A 10,852-nucleotide genomic window follows, 5' to 3' on the forward strand; every position below is an offset into this window, starting at 1 on the left:
CATGTGGTTCTCACCTTCATACCACAGCCTTCTCCCTAGATTGCAATGGTCATGCTACTCGAGGGTGCAAATTGTGGGAGGAAGGGCGAAGGGGAGGGGGCAAGTCTCCCCTGGAGCAGGAAGCAGACCTCTGCCCTTTGACAAGCATGCATGCTGTGCTATAAGTCTCAAATGCAAGGCCGTGCCCTTGAACTCCTAATTACAGGCTTCTCACATCCAGCGTCTTTCACAACTGTCACTGTCAGTCACTCAGGAAATGCCCAGGGTGAGCCAGACACTGCCACAGGCGGTGAGGATGACCGAGGGGGGAGATGGAGATAAATGTTCAAACATAAAAATAGATGATGTCCTATAACATTTTTTCAAAGTGATTTTCCAAAATCCAGATTATGGTAGGAAGAGGGACTGATGAAGGCCTGCAAGGAAGGCAGGTGGGAAGATTTTCTTAAAGGATTGGGATCAAAAGCTTCATAGAGACCAGGCGGGAGCAGAGCGACTGCTACAGGTGTAGTGATGGAAGGCAGTGGGACTGGCGCCACAGTGGGCAGCAGCAGGACAGGGCGGCTGAGTCACAGGGACCAGCAGCGGCGGATGCAGGACACAGCCAGGCCGGCCGAGCACGAGGAAAGGAGGGTAGGCTTCCTTCTCACTGAAAAGGACCCAGAGGGGGCTTCTAAGCTGCGAACGACTTGATCTGATTTTCCCTTTAAAAGATCCCCCTGGCTTCAATATAGAGAATGGGTTAAAGGGAAGCCAGGAAACCCAGATTTAGTTAGGAAACTGGACATTTGAGGATGACAGTGGCCTGGCCCACGGCTACCGTCCCCAGCAACGTGTATGACCTTTACCTTCTCATTGCCGCCTCTCCTGTTTCCTGGCAGGGGGTGCAGTCACACATGGACACAGCAGCCCTGGGAACTAGGCTCCATCCTTACCCTTCACCTCCTGGAATGTGATGTTCACACCCATCACACTGCACAAGCACTGGAGGTTCCCGAGTGTGCCCTAGAAAGGCGGGACCAGGTGTCTCCTTGAGGCAGCTTCTGAGCACCCTGGTGGTGGCACCCAGCCTTGCCTGCCCAAGTCCGAGGACAGCACAGATCCAGACAAGAGCAGCAGCAATGGAGGTGCCATATTTTGCAGCATATCCATTCTCTGTGCTGATGTTTGAGCACCCACGAGAAGAGCCCTGCCCCTGCATTTCAGAAAACTGACAGACGGGCACAGACGTCTGTGTCAAGTGCACTTGACTATTTCACGATGTTAAAATAGTCTCTGAACATTGTTTCCGAGTTAGGAAACTTGCTCAGAGACTTAATGGAATCTCTTACATCATCAGCCAAATATTACCCAAAAAAATTTTTCTCCCTGTATTCACATAGCAAAAGTTAGACATAAACCTTGTTGTCTCTATTTTTGTAGATGAAGGTAAGTGATAATAAAAAAGATTAAGTACAGACGAATTTATGACTTAGGACAAAGCTTTCAAGGTACATGGCCCACCTTTATAGCCCTCTGAGGCCTCCAAAGAGCTAAGAAATCATATAAACCTCCCCTGACCCTGCCCCATGTTCTAAATCAGAAGCCAGAGACCACAGGCCAGACTCCTGTCAAGAATATAACTTCCCCCTCTCTGTTCTTACCAAGCAGGGTAACAGCCATACAGTTCCTTCCCAGTTTCTCTGTAAGTCCCCCCATAGCATGTCCACAGAAGTGTGGCTTCTTTTTAATTTATTATCTTTGTGTGAGAACTGGTTGCTATCACATGGTGGCATTTCAAGGAGAATAAGTATAGGTCCGCTCTGCATCCCACAGGGGCTGGATTGAGGGCAAGGTTAGACATAGAGGTTAGAGTATGTGTGTTACTGGAGGAAAAAGCATATTTTTACATTCTCTTTTTCTACTTGGCAAACAGATGGCTGGAACCTTCTATGAGTGCCAGGAAGAAACAGCTGGCAAATCAAAACATACTGCAAGTGGTTAAAAGTGCTTATGAGCATTTGGAAGAAACAACACTTTTGAAAGAGGGGAAAAGTTCAAGCCACACTTAACATGCAGAGATGAGCCTGAAGCCGGAAACAGGGACGCAGAAGGGACTGAGCAGAGAGGCAGGATCCTGCCTGCTTGGGAAGCATGTGGTGACCATGGTGCATAAAAAGAAAAGTGATTCAGGGAAAATGAGGAAGAGAGTGGGAGAGAAAGAGACCGATAGACAAACTGGGAGGGACGGAAGCAGATCAGAAAGACAAGTGAAGAGCCAGGAAAACAGGCAGTGAGCGCAAGAGGAAAGAGGATGGAGAGGGCAGCATGGAGGGGAGAGTCCTTTCATGCTCAAATTCCAGCGTTCTCCCGCTTTGTCATGGCAGAGGAGTCTTATTATTATTCACAAGTGAAAAATACAATTACCCCAAACATGACAAGATGGAAGGACCAGCATCAAGGACCAGCATCAGGGACCAGCATCAGATACACCTGCAATCTTGGACCAGGCTGTGTGTGGCCATGGGCAGGGCTTACATCCTGGGGGCCTGAGCTGCCTCATTTGGAATATGGGGATAACACCTCATAGTCTTGACATGGACATTAAAGGAGGTAAACACACAAATCATCAACAAAATATCCTGCACACATGGATATTCAGTCAATTTCAAAGAATGAATATTTTAGTGACAGCCTCAGAGAACAGGTGTGAACCATGGCAGTGAACCCACCTGTGATTGCTTAGTCTAACCATATCACTCCACACTTGAGGACTGCCATATGTGGTCACTAGTGTTTCAGTTAGTTTTTCTTTTCCTATTTTTATATAAAGAAAATTTTTTCTTCAATATATTCAGAATATAAAAGTTATGGGAATCATGTATTTCTAAGAGGGTAGGTCAAACATCTAAAGTACTTATGTTATAATAATAACATCACTACTTTCAATATTTTGATGAGATTATCTAAGACAGACTAGATAATTCAAACATCTAAGACATACCTAGAAACGTATTCAACAGTCTGTGAATAAAAACAGCACTGTGTACAAAAACAGAGTAAAATAATTCAACAAATACATGAGATGACCCGAGCTCTACATAGTGCTCAGGTAAACTTGAGACTTAGATTTAGGCTTTTGATGTCTGAATATGGTCATTTATAAAACAGGCAGTGGGTGAATTTAAGATCTCTTCCACTTATGAGAGGCTTTGCCACCAGTCCGCCCTAATGCTTCTTTGCTAAGTGTATAAAGGACAATTTGCTATCTCTCCCATCATTGGACGATGTCATCCTTGACACTTTTCTCTTCCAAACACGTCCAAACTGCCTGCTGAGGGAGACTTTCCCATGTGGCTCTCTCCAAAACTCCTCTAGTCAAACTGGAGAATGTCCTGTATCCCACCTTCTTCTGACCTCATAAAAGTTATTTTGACTCTGTCCCATTTCTTACATTTTCTTTAAATAAGTCCTATTAAGATTACAGATAAGACAAAATGTGAGTATGGAAGGAAAGAATAATTTCAGGGCAGATCTGGACAAGGCTGATCCCGCCCAGGAGTTTGGGGGTCAGTGGCTGACTCCTCTTACCAACATTCTGTCTCCTCTGTAGCTTTTAGGACAATTTCCAAAAAGGAAAATGATTGAGGGTGGGGTGGGGAGAGTCTCTCTACATTCTCAAGACCCAGCATCTAATTATGAAAATTAATGTATGTGATTCTGAGCTGGCTAGTTCAACTTTTGTCTCTCTATAAAATATATATGTGTGCATGTATATATATAATATATACTTATATATATTTCATATCTATATTTTACATAGATATATTTTTTTTATTTTTTTATTTTATATAGATACATCTTATTTCCATATAAAATACAGATATTTATTTATTTCATGGTCAGAAGGCTACCCTTTATATCAAATTAAACTTCTTTCACTCTGCTTGTCATCTGATGATCTCAATTCTGCCCTGGGAGCAGCTCTTCTAATTCATCTTCTGCTGTGATATGCATCACATAGGCCACAGACTCCCCCGGGGTGGAATTCCCATGACTGTTCATGAAGGGACAGAAATGGCTAGATACTTCAGCTGCTGTATTAAGAGGCAGTGGTAATATATGCACTTTTCCTGGCACAATCACTCATTTTATTCTTTTTTACAAAGTCTACTCACTTATCTATCCACCCATTCATTAGCATGCCTCTATTCATTGCCCTCTACAGGCCAGGTACCACTCCAGGTGTGAAGGACGGCCCAGTGATCAAAGGAAACAAGCAAACAAACTCATCTTTGGGAAAGTGGAAAAGATACTTAACATACAATATTGATTCTGCTTGACTTTACAAAAGACATAAACAGTTTGTGTGGATAAATCTCTCAGCTGTGTTTAAGGCCTGCTCTGGAGGGGGCTGTGTAGAGCAACGTTCTTTGTTTCCTCTTCCTGCATAATAATTGGTTCAGAAGCTGAGCACATCTATCATGTTCTTGTTTGCCTTTTTAACTTTCTAAATTTATTTCTCTGGACTAGCTTTTCAGATCTATCACTTTATTGGTTGGTCACCTTGCAACACACAAGTCAGAGACAAATACAAAGTGATGTGAAACTGAAAGATTTGGAGAAAAAAGGAAATCAAATGTCTGGAGTTCTCAGGAAGCTGAAGAAGAGATCTTGGAATCAGAGTAGGAAAAGAGAAAGGCCAGTGGGTCATGGGGAGTGAGTTGAATAAGGGAGTTAAAGATTTTTGCTATGGGCTGGCTCTGGACAACAGTGAGGCTGCTCTCTGATGGGGGCTGAGATACCGAAATAGGGAATTTGAGGATCTAGGGGGTTGAGGTGCCCAGTATCTCTCAACTGGGGCACCAAAGTAATGAGAGGTGATGCAAGATTTGGCAAAGATAAAAATGGGACTTTAAGGGATAGCATTGTTGACAGATGGGGGAAGCCATTTGTTAGTGGAGTGTGTACATGGATAACATTGACATTTCACCTTTTGAATGAAACAGTGATGGGCTAGGAAAGGTGCTAGGGAAGTAGGATTCTCATTTATTTAAAAGCATTTTATTATCATTGGGCCTTGGGATGTAAATACCCTACTGTTTTGGGAACTTTGGGAATTAAGGTTGTCTTGATGGGCAGGGGAGGTATTGTGTTTCTTGAAGACAGAGAATTAAAGTGAGTCAACAGTGAAGAGTTTGAAGAGGTAGAGAGATGGCTCTCAGCCATTTTCTTGTGCCACAACAGTGACAGGGGCACATGCAGTGTGTGGTGCTCATGTTGGTCTGGCAGGAAGGATGGAGAGAGAAGACATAGCAGGCGGAGCTGATTCAGGAGCATATGTGATTGCAAATCCAGCTCCTCCCCAATTTCCCAGTCCACATTTATCCTTGACAAGGCTGCTCTGAAGAATCAGTGATGTTGGACAAATTGTTTACACTAATATGGGGGCTACAGATGGCTTCATGCAAAGGAATAGGAAGTAAACAAGCCATCAAAGTTGGTGTGGGCAAAGGATAGTGGTAGAGAAAGAAGGTATGCTCACTGAAAGGTCTCAGTGAGTCTAAGTTTTGCTATGACAATTTCACACAAAATCTCAGTTGACTCAGCATCACAGAACTTCAATGACTAAAAATGTTACAGTAGCATTATTTGTGTAAAGCACATGAAAGACATTTTCTGTATTATATTTTAACTTTTGGGTTTTTTTAAATATACTATATTTTGACTTCTGAAACCTTATAAAAATCAAAGAGAATTTGGCTTTGTTGTTGTTGTTATATTATGACTTCAATAGATTTTTGCGATGTAAATGTATTATATAATGCTGAAGTCAGGGCTTTTGTGTACCCATCACTAGAATGAGGTACACTGTACCCAGAGGGTAACCTTTTATCTTTCACTCCTCCACCCTCTCCCCTTCTTAGTCGACAATTGTTACACCACTTTATGGCCATATATATCTGTCACTTAGATCTCACTTATAAATGATGATATGTGGTGTGTGTTTTAACGTTCCTGAGATACTTCAATTAGGATAATGGTTTCCAGTTCCATCCAAGTTGCTGTGAAAGACATTATTGCATTCCTTTCTATGGCCTGGTAGTACTCCATGATATACATGCACCAGATTTTCTTTATCTTTGGTGTGCTATAATAAACATTCAGGTGCAGATGTCTTTGATATAATAACTTCTTTTCCTTGGAATAGATAAATAACCGGTAGTAGGATTTCTGGATCAAATGGCACATCTACTTTTACTTCTTGGAGGAATCTCCATACTGTTTGCCAGAGTTTGTACCAGCTCATATTCCCACCAATAGTGCAGAAGCGTTTTCTTTTCATTACATCTGTCCCAACATCTATTGTTTGCTGTCATGTTAGCAATGCCCATTCTGACAGGGGTAAGGTAGTTATCTCATTATTGTTTTAATTTGCATTTCCCTGATGCTAATGCATTTTGCACAGAGATGTTGAGGATTTTTTCATCTGTTTCCACCATTTGTATATCTTCATCTGAAGAAAAAAAAATCTGTTCATTTCTTTTGCCTATTTTTTGATGGGGTTACTTTTTTTTTCTGGATTTGTTTGAGTTCTTTGTAGATTCTAGATATTAGTCCTTTGTCAGATATACAGTTTGCAAATATTTTCTCCCAGTTTTTAATTTAAATAAGTCCCATTTATTTGTTTTTGTTGTTGCTATATTTGTTTCGAGGACCTTAGTCATAAATTCTTTACTTAGGCCAATATCAAGACATGTTTTTATGTGTTTTCTTCTTAAGTCTCTAAGGTTTCAAGTGTTTTACATTTAAGTCTTCAATCCATTTTCACTTAATTTATGCTGAGAGATAGTGGTCCTGTTTTAATCCCCTGCCTGTGGCTATCCAGTTTTCCCAGCACCATTTATTGAATTGGGTGTATTTTCCCAAGTGTATGTTTTTATCTATATTGTCAGAAAAAATGGTTAGTTGAAGTGAAGGTAAATGGTTTCATTTCTAGATTCTCTATTCTATTGGCCTATGTGTCTTTCTGTCAGTACCATGCTCTAGCTTAGTCATGGCGATTAACCTTCATCCCAAGAACCATGAGCTTAATGTGGGGCTTTTTTTTTTCTCCTTCCCTGAACATGAAGCCAAAGAATCCGAGGTCAAATGTCATTATTTCATTCCTGCTATGGGTTCTAGGAATTTAGAATCCTGGAGTAATTCTCAGAAATCATTTACAATTTTCTTCCATGTTTTTATTTCCTATTACTTTGCTGGGATTGGATTCTACTAGCTACCTTGACCAGAAGCAGGCTATTGATAAATTGCTAGCAATTCAATACCAACAATTCCTAATAGATTGTGCCTGGCAGGCTTCTAAGCTATTTAGCTCAAGGAGCCATAGGAAAGCAACTGAAAACTATTCTACATTGACAAATCCCTGCCCAGGGCTGTAAAAGTCAGCAACTTTTCTGTTTTGAGCAGATACCCTGCCCACTCATTTTAATCTTTCTATACCTATGATTAGTTTCAAAAACAGAATTCTTTCACTGCCTGGATAATCTCCATTTAACATTCCTGGATGCTATCAGGTGTCATGGCTGTAGGCCTGCTCTGACCACTTTATTTGGGAGCACATCTGACATACCAGGGCAGGGCAGACTGAGGCTTTGCCTCCAGCACCCTAGACTGTGTCAGAGTGCCTGCCTGGAAGACAAAAGGGGACAACTTCAGACCCACTTTTAACTTCTGTTATTTGTCTTAAAAAAACATTTTTTAGGTATTTTTCTTCATTCATGTCTGCCCAACTAACCTTATTTCTCTTTGAATTCCACTTTCTTAACTGTTCTTCAAATAGTCCAAATTCAATAGACATTGCTGTCATTGATCTGAGGTGTAGAAAAACCTTGAAGATATGATTCAGACGAACAAATGCTTACATTACAATGTGGTCATGTGCTGTGATGGCCTTGGATTTACAAGTCAAAACTATAGGTGGGAGGATCCTGTCAGTACTGGTAAGTAGCCCTATAACCTCAGGCATAGCCTAGCCTTTCAGAACTTAGTGTCTTATCTGAAAAATGGTGGGAGGGTGATGTTAACTTTTTTTCTGGGCCTTATGTGAGATGGACACACAGCATCTAGGATAATCCAAACATATGTTCCTTAGAAACCATCTCATCTTAATTCCTTCAGTTGGCTATGTATATTTCATTGGCAGTTTTGTCAACTTCTTACTTTCAGATAACACACTGTAAATCTGCATACTTTGTCAGCTTCTTTAATATCTTTGTGGACTGTGCTCTGCTTTCCCCTCACATCCAAATTTCCATCATCAATAAGGGTCACCTCGGAGATTCACATTGTAAAGCAAAAGGCAGCTAGACCCCTCAGCTTTGCTCTCATTGTCCCCACCAGCAGCATGTCACACAGTTAATCATCTTTCCTACCAGAAATATTTGCTTCTCTTGACAAATGGGACATTGCCTTTTTTTTCTCCTCCTCCTATTTTACTGGGGTTTTATTCTCATTTTCTTGACTCATTGCCTTCAGCCATCTAATGTCTGAGGATTAGCATTTTCTGGGCCTGTCTCCCTGCCTTTTTCCCTTTTCTGAGTATACCCAGTCCTATATATCTCCCCAGTATTTGCACCCTCCTCCTCCAGTCACAAGCTTTTCCACAAGTTACGCTTCATATTTCTAAATTTTTATATAGCATTTCCATTTGCCTGTTTAGGAGGCATCTCAAAATTAATGTATCTAAAACAAAACTCTGGACATTTCCCTGTACTACCTACTCTTTGAAAGACCATAGACTATTTCTATAAAAGGTAATTTCATTCTAGTTACTGATGTCTAACACGTTAGACCTCCTGACTTACTTTTATACCCCACATCCAATTAGGAAATCCTGCTGAATTTCTATTTCTGAAACCTGCCAGGACCCAGTTATTTCTACAATATCCCAGACACACACTCTACCTAGTTCAAGCCATGTTCTTCTCCCATACTGTTAACTTGGCTTCCTGGCTTTATTCTTGCCTCCGCACCTACCCTGTTCTGGCCTGTTCTCCACTCTTTAGCTAAAAGAGTCTTCAGATTACAAAGCAAGTGATGGCCTTCATCTGCACAAAACTTCCTATGATAGTTATTAGAAAATCCAAAGCCCCATGTGGAATAAGGTCCCCACTCTGCCAATGCACTGTGCCTTCACCTCTACCATTTCCCTGCTTGGTCACAGCCTCAACTTGCTGTCCTTGGAACACTCAACAAATCTCACAACCGCAAAAGTTGAACTTCCTTTTCCCTCTCCCTGGAGTCTTCTTCCCACAAATAGTCATCTGGCCTGACCCCTCTCTTTTACATCGCCACTCACATCTTACCTATCAGAGAGAATTTCTTGAATGGAATTCCCAAAATACATCATTTTCTGTCCCTTTACACGGCTTAATTTTATTATCAGGTCTAATCAGCATCTGATACATATATATTTATATATTTTTTTTAATTATCTGATTTTTCATGCAATGTAAGTTACACAAGAAAAGAATCATTACCTCATTCACTCGTATACTACTGGTAGAAGAATGAGTGAAGGATTACATAAGTGAAAAGCTACTCAAATCCCAATTGTTCCCTGATCTGGCTCACTGGCTTCTTTGGTGTGGAATACATACAGTCTCACAAGGCTTGGTCCTCAGAAGGGCTCATATTGGTGCAATTCTCTGTAGTCCCTGCCTTGAAATTCTAACTTATTTTTGCACAGGAACCCTCAAACTTTCATTTTTCACTAGGTCCCGCAAAGTCTGTAGCTAGTTTTACATTTTGGGCTACCTTCACTGAAACACTGGATGCTTTCTCGTTGCACCTGCTGAGAGATTAGAATATTTTGTGTGTTTCCTTTGTATTAATAAACAGTTGGTTTTCACTTGTTTTGAAAAGGTGGCAGAATCAGCTTTGTTAGAGACTGAAGCCCCAGAACTGGAGCACACTGGGCCCCAAGGGAGATAAATACAGCCATTTTGCTTTATAAAAAGTTAGGATGCAGTTGTGATATCAAGAAGCTGATACCTGGAAACGGTCAACTGTAGACTCTTTCAAATCCTTCATATTTCACCCTATTCATAAAAAGGATGAGTAAATTCAATGATTGTGAATTATTTTAGTTGGCTTACTCATCAAAGAATATTTGCACTTAGGGTATATATAATTTCTATGACAACATAGACCCTCAATACACCAGTGTTTACTTTTTGCTGCTGTATTGATTGACACCATATTTTTAATTTCCACATACCAGATGTCTTCTGTAACCATAGATAAGAACTAAAAATGTAAATAGCAAAAAGTCTACCTCTGAAAAGCAAGCATAGTCATAAATACAAATGGTACCTAACATAAAAGTAAATGAAATACTAAGATCTCAGTGAAATAATTTTACATGAAAAGCAAGCAAAAGACAATAGAATCTAAGAAACAGATTCTGAAATTTGAGATGTTCTTTAATTGAAGTGAAGATAATATCAGTAAATTTCATAAATTTAACAAGTATAAATACATGTATTTATAACCAAAATAATGAACCATTACTTTATACTGCTTTAATTAACAATTATGCTTATGGACTTTGTACCTGGATTTATTTGCTAGTAGTGGGATAAATTCAGCATGATTACCAAAATAGTTTTTTAAAAAATGAGTATTCAAAATATGCCAAAAAAATAAGAAAAAATATTCCAATTGTTAAAACATTTTAAGAATGTGTGAATTTAATTTATGATGTAACAAATTGTTTGACTACAGTCAAACAAGCAAATATTTAAAAAGAAAACATGGCTCGGCGCCTGTGGCTCAAGCGGCTAAGGCGCCAGCCACATACACCTAAGGT

The 10,852-nt window shown here is 40.3% G+C and overlaps 1 pseudogene across 1 annotated transcript in view; it reads left to right on the plus strand.

Moving 5' to 3' along the window:
• Positions 1-513: 513 nt before the first annotated feature.
• Positions 514-10,852, plus strand: part of LOC105887089 — a 59,055-nt pseudogene continuing 48,716 nt past the window's right edge. Inside the window, exons 1-2 of the transcript XR_002773659.1 lie at positions 514-633; positions 1,423-1,428. The product of XR_002773659.1 is annotated as a ubiquitin-conjugating enzyme E2 variant 2 pseudogene (transcript). The remainder of the gene's footprint in view (positions 634-1,422; positions 1,429-10,852) is intronic.

The sequence above is a fragment of the Otolemur garnettii genome, unplaced genomic scaffold (genome assembly GCF_000181295.1).
Source record: "Otolemur garnettii isolate 467f Iridium unplaced genomic scaffold, OtoGar3 scaffold00045, whole genome shotgun sequence".
Taxonomy (NCBI): domain Eukaryota; kingdom Metazoa; phylum Chordata; class Mammalia; order Primates; family Galagidae; genus Otolemur; species Otolemur garnettii.